This window comes from Oryctolagus cuniculus, chromosome 1 (genome assembly GCF_051225735.1).
Source record: "Oryctolagus cuniculus isolate XC-2025 breed Fujian yellow rabbit chromosome 1, ASM5122573v1, whole genome shotgun sequence".
Taxonomy (NCBI): Eukaryota; Metazoa; Chordata; class Mammalia; order Lagomorpha; family Leporidae; genus Oryctolagus; species Oryctolagus cuniculus.
This window is the reverse complement of record NC_142867.1, coordinates 45,826,993-45,833,756: the sequence shown is the minus strand read 5'-3', so window position 1 is coordinate 45,833,756 and position 6,764 is coordinate 45,826,993.

Here is a 6,764-nt window from a genome sequence, read left to right as displayed (position 1 = left end):
TATGACTTCAAAATAGGTGCTTTTTTTTTAACCTAGCTTTCCTTTGTAGCTGAAATATATAATCCCCTAAAATCTTTCCCTCTGGATAGAGGCACTGCTGGGATTTCATGTATCCATCCATCCCCCTTTCAGTCAATAGTCACTTAGTTGGGGACCTGTGCTGTGGTGTAGCGGGTAAAGCCACCACCTGCTGGGCCAACATCCCATATGGGCGCTGGTTCAAGTCCTGGCAGCTCCACTTCTAATCCGGCTCTCTGCTGTGGCCTGGGAAAGCAGTAGAAGATGGGCCAAGTCCTTGGGCTCCTGCATGGGAGACCTAGAAGAAGCTCCTGGTTCCTGGCTTCAGATTGGCAGATCTCTGGCCACTGTGGTCACCTGGGGAGTGAACCAGCAGGTGGCAGATCTGTCTCTCTCTGCCTCCGCCTCTCTGTGATTCTGCCTTTCAAGTAAATAAATAAATGTTTTTAAAAAAGTCACTTAGTGACTCTTTCAAACAAAAGATGAAAAACATATTGATGACATATTTTATGTTTTATGATACATAAATGTTCATATAGTAAAGTGTTCATTCTATATTAACTTTTTACAAAATATTGTTGCATTAACAATGAAGGTGCAAAATATGTGGATCCCAGTAGACAAGGAAACATACATAAATATAGTTTGAAAAGATATTTACCAAAGTATTCAGTAGTTATAACCTTATAATAGGATTAAAGCTCAGAAGTGAATATTATGTTTGTTATTATATATTATTAATTTGTCTAATATCCCTCCTGTACTTCTGATAACTACGGTTTACTAGTTCACCCTTTATTCGGGAAGCTGCTTCCCCTTTCTGCGGTTCTGATGGAACCTCCACTCCTAGAATACCGACCTACCACGCCCAAGAGACAGACACGAAGCTTGGCACTAAGCTTGGGCTGATTCAGGTCCCATGTGACTGGTCTCAGGGAAAAAACGAGTGAGCAGCGCTTTCTCCACCCTTCCGAGTTGCCCAGCAGCCGTGTTTGGTGACTTCTGGCACACTGCTAGCTTCCTACCTTAATCACCATGTCCCTATTTCTCTTCTCTCCAGTGCTGTGGAAACTTGCTCAGCCCAGCTACAGAGCGCTTATCACCTCCACGGACAATCCTCAGCCGGTAAGGGAAAAGAATCTGGGGATAAATCATAGCCTAGGATATCCTGAACCCCAATTGTTCACACAGATAACTTACTCACTGAAACACTCTTTAAATTTTTTAATTTGTTTTTGTTTGAAAGGCATACAGGAGAGAGAGAAAGAGAGAAAGAGAGAAAGAGAGAAAGAGAGAGAGAGAGAGAGAGAGAGAGAGAGAGAGAGACCTAGTTAGATCAGTCAGTCGAGCCTGGTTTTCCACACCTTCCACTGCTTTCCCAGGGTGTGTATTAACAGGAAGCTGGATCAGAAGTGGAGCAGCCTGGATTGAGGCAGTGCTCTGTCTGACACTGGATGCTGGCATCACAAGCTGCTGCTTACCCCACTGCACCACGATGCTGACGCCCATCAAAGCGCTCTTTATTGATTCCTCATTTCACCTGCTCCTTCACCAGTGCTTTCTGAGACCCCTCCATCCCCCTCTAATAATTTACCTACATCAAAGGCCCTCTCTCAAGGTCCTCCTAAAACTGGCCCCAACTGGAATAGAGATTTACTATCCATTTTCCCTTGGGTTACAATCCATGAGCACAGGAATTCGGAACTCTGAGTGGCATGACTTCCAGGGCATGAGGGTCTGACAGCACATGACAGATGGACCAACAGATGCCAGGACTCACAGAAAGACTCTTGGGGCTGTTGGCAGCCTGGAAACTTGCCATTCTTCATGTCAGCTTCATTTTGACTTTGACCTATCCAGTACTTGGCTCCTTGAGCTTCAACTAGCTTTAAGTTGGGTTTCTGTCCCTTGTGAAGGAAAAAGTGCTGGTGAAATGAAATTTATTTTCTTCTTTTTGTTTATTTTCTTGTATAATATAATACAAAAGATACCATAATGCCAAAATTGAAGGAATGGAGCTCTAAGGAAAAAATACCATTTGAAACATCTTTGACAGTGTTCCCTTGAATAGCCCACATTGGGGCACAGTGCACCTTTCGCTCTTAGTATCAGTGAAACCAGGCCTTCCTGAAACAATGGAATCATTGAACCATGTGTCCTCCCAGGCAATCACTCTCCACAAATGCTCCCACAGTGGTGAATGACACAGGGTCTTTCCTTTGTCAGATCCACCAATCACCCAAACCCTAGAATGGTTTGGCTGTAGCTCCTAATTTGGCCCCAAAGCTGTGCCCAAGTTAATGACTTGGAAAAACATATCATCATCCATATAATCTGCAGAAACCAGAGGCAGCCTGCAACCAGACATTTCCACTGAAGAGGGAGTGTTCACAAATCCTGCACATTTTGACAGTGTTTGCCTTATTTCTCACAACTGTTTAATTAAATCCTGTGTAAACAGATGGGCTTATTTGTTTGAACTTAATAGTTGTAAAATTTGGATATTGAGCATGCTGACAATTACAAATATTTGTATTTACCAAATAATATTGTTTCCACTAAAAATTCCCTTATGCTGAAGAGGAAATTGATTTATTCTTTGCAGAATCATGCCATGGCTTCTTATTCCCATGGCTTTGAAGAGGCAGGGGTATTCACAGAACGCTGGGTATCACTGGGAAGAGGAATGGAGACAAACCACAGAGTGCTGTCACTCCCTGCTCAGAGCTTGGATACCTCTTCCTAAACAGCTCTGTCTGCACCTTGAGCCAGACATCACAGACACTGGTCCAGATAAAATGGATCCAATTCTCAAAACTATGGAATTCCTTTCCATAATAATTCCATTTTTAGGAACCTACATTAAAATCCAAATTAGAGATATTATCAAAGATATTTATAGACAGAAAGATACATATATCTAATAAGTTCTATTTATAAAGACATCAGAAGCAATTCAAATGCACAACAATTATTTATTAGTTAAATTATGGTGCATTCATATCGTGAAAACCCATGCAGCAATAAATAATGATAATTTAGACTTCATGGCAATGTAACAGAGCTTTAATTAACAATATATCATAGGTGAAAAAAGGCAGGTTACAAAAGATTATGAATAACAGTATCTCAGTTATATTTCAATACATTTGAACATTTAGAAGGCCTTACACCAAAATGTATATATTTTGGAGAAGAATGTAATGTATATTTTTATGTTCTTCTTTAGGGTTTCCCAAATTTTCTGTGACAAATATGCAATACTTTTATGATCAGAAAAACAAAATTTAAAAATTAAAACCAATAAAAACACAAAAACATGGTTAAGAGAAAGCAGTATGGGGACTTAAATAAGAAACCAAGAAGCTATTCTATGATTTTTATGTCACACATTCAAAAATACTAAGGGACTATTATGTGTCGGTGCAAGTTGGAAATGCAAAGTCTTAAAGATAAAGCATGCCCTCTGCCTTTGAAGAGCTCACAGTTTCAAAGTGATGGAAATGCCCTCTGTAGCATCCAAAGTAAGCGACTGTTGGGCACTAAGAATGACATTTTATATTTAACTTTATTTTAATTAATTTAAACATAAGCAGCCATGTCTCAGCAGCCAAATGTAGTAGTGGCTAGTGACTACTGCAAAGAGAGAAGACACACATAGAAATAATTATAAAGGACTAAGTGATAAGGAAGCATAGAGGATAGATACGTTAACTCTGTGTAAGTCTCTGAAGAGACATGTTTTCGGCAATAAGTCTTAAGGAGCAGCTAGGAAGTCAGTGTGGAGGAAAGGCCATGTCAGGAGAGGGCATTGTAGGTGCAAACATATGGAGTTATGATGGGGCCAGGCGTTTTCAGGTGGAAAAAATGACCCAACCCTCTCCCTCCACACGCACACTCAAAAGAAGCAAGGCTCACATCCCATCAAGAAATAGGTGCAGAAAAAATAAAGACATGGCCAAAAAACCCAGGAATATGATGTGTAGAAAGGAGTCATTTGGATGCAGTTGTAAGGGATAGCTCCAGACTCTAGCAGTAACTTGCAAATCCAGGGTCTTGAGGCAGTATGAGCTCTTGCTGTACCAAGCACTGTGCTAAAGGATTTTGTACACGTGATCTTATGTAATACCCACAAAGACCCCATTTTATGGGAAATAAGAGTGAAGCTCTAAGGATAAATAATTGCCCAAGAATATACAGGTAAATCAGTGGATGAATTTGATTTAAAAAACCCATCACTCATATCTAAAGCCCCGTTTTCACTGTATTATCTTACCTTCCAAAGATGTTTAGACTGAAATAGGGGCACTCAAAATAGAATGCATACACTACGAAATCATTTAAAAAGATGTCAGGGGGGCCCGCTCTGTGGCATAGGAGGTAAATCTGTGGCCAGCATCCCATATGGGTGCCGCTTTGAGTCCCAGCTGCTCCACATCTAATCCAGCTCCCTGCTAATGCACCTGGGGGAGCAGAGTGGAGGATGGCCCAAGTCCTCGGGCCCCCACACCCATGTAGGAGACCTGGAAGAAGCTCCTGGCTCTTGGCTTTGGATTGGCCCAGCTCTGGCTGTTGCAGCCATTTGGGGAGCGAACCAGAAGATAGATCTCTCTCTCTCCCTCTCTCTGTAACTCTGTCTTTGAAATAAATAAATAAATCTTAAAGAAAAGATTTCCGGGATCAGACTGGGCATTTAGCTTAGTATTTAAGATGTATACCCCCTGACTCCATTCCCTGCCTACCCCAGACCCACACACTAACCTGGGTTTGTTTCCTGATTCTGGCTCCTGATTCCAGCTTCCTGCTAATGCAGTTCCTGGGAGGCAGTGGTGATGATACACAGAGTTGGTTCCTGCCGCCCAGATGGGAGGCTTGGATTGAGTTCCTGACTCCCAATTTCAGCCCAGCCAAGCCCCAGCCATTGTGGGCATTTTGGGAGTGAACCAACAGATGCGAGTTCTGTGTGTCTCTCTTTCTCTCTCTCAAACAAACAAATTTTAAAAAGTGTTTTTCTAAAACCCAACCACAACAAAAGATTTCATAGATCATTTCTGGGATCTAGTGGTGACATACCAGGAGACAACTACCATCACTGCTCCCTGACTATGGGTTATATGTCCACCATGGTAGACCGAGCTGGACCCGTCCGTCTAGGCTGTTGTTCTGTTATAGTTTCATTCTATATTTGAATGCTGCAAATTACTAGAACCTATAGCTCTAAATTTCTATGACCCCTGGGCCCAATTTACAAGGGTGCCACCCATTGACAAAAATCACAAGGTTTTAGTGCTTAATCAATGCTGGGAGTTTCTACTGGTGTAAAGTATCTCGAATTGCCCAGGCCCTGCTTCAAACCGTGGTCCTCACCACTCTACTTTTCTGAACCCTCTTCAGAGTCCACTCAATAGCCTTGGTTCACACCATAAACTGCCTATACATCTGTTCTGCTCTACTTGTAGGAATTCCTACTAGGTTTGCTTGATGTTGAACTCAATTTTCCCCCCTGCTAACTAGGACAGCAAGAGAAGAGAGAAGGAGGAAAGAAAAGAGAATCTTACCAACACTGCAACATTGCAGACACAAATCATTAATTTTCTTGTATTCCATGTATCAGAAACCTCCTATTTCCAATAATGAATATATTTGAGACCTTCCCTGTATTACCAGTCTGGTGTCTCCCATTTCTGGGTTTGGGAAATTTGAGCAGATGAATAAACAGACTTAACACCTGGAGGAGGTCACTAAGTTGTTTATATCATAGGCATGGAGGAAAGCAAGGCTACCAGAATAATAAGAAGAGGCAGCATATATATATATATGTATGTATATATATATATATATATGCATTAATGCTGTCATTATGGAAAAATTAGAAATCAGAAATGTTCAGCTTGGTGTGATTTTAATTTAAGTCATTTTATAGTTTAGTGTATGTTTCAAGGGTGGGGGTGGGGTGAACAGAACACCATGATATTTTCCAAGACTCTGTCCTCTGAAGGTCTTAATTATATCCTGGTTCCACCTCAGCAGAGCTAGGAGATAGAGACACAAGGACTTTAGGAAGGAGGATTAGCCAAATATTGGTAGCTGGGATCCTTAATTAACTGAATTCATTTTTCTGAGCTGTACTCCTCAGAGAAAGACAGTAAAATAGATGTAGGGTTAATATTTCCAAATGAAAGTAGTCAGTTTAGTGAATATTAATTCTCATTAATGAAGGCAGTAAATTCTAGTGCTGAATTTTTTTCTTTGAAAAATTTTGTACATACTTCCATATAAATATAAAATATGACTAATACAGCCATTTTAGAAAGTGTAGTCTTTTCTTCTTTTTTCCCTTTTAGCTTGGTTCTCTCCCCATCACCTCTCCACTCCACTCACATCAATGCCCAGATTGCCTATGTAATCCTAGAGTTTCCACATTTTACTGAACACACACACACACACACACACACACACGGCTTTAGGTACTGTTCATCTTACAAAAGTTGGATCATATTATATATACTTTAATGTACCTGGCTTTTCTAAATACCTCATGGAAATCTTTCCAATATCTGTGTGATGATACTTCAAAAAGCTTGTGGGCAATGGAATTAAACCATAAGTTTATTTTGTTGCAAAAAAATTGAAATCCATTTTTAATATATTATGCATTTCCACTAACTTTTTGAAGAGCCTTTTTATGCATGAATTTAAAGTTTTTTAGTACTTCATAAACTTTTGATTCTATTTTCTAAGCACTT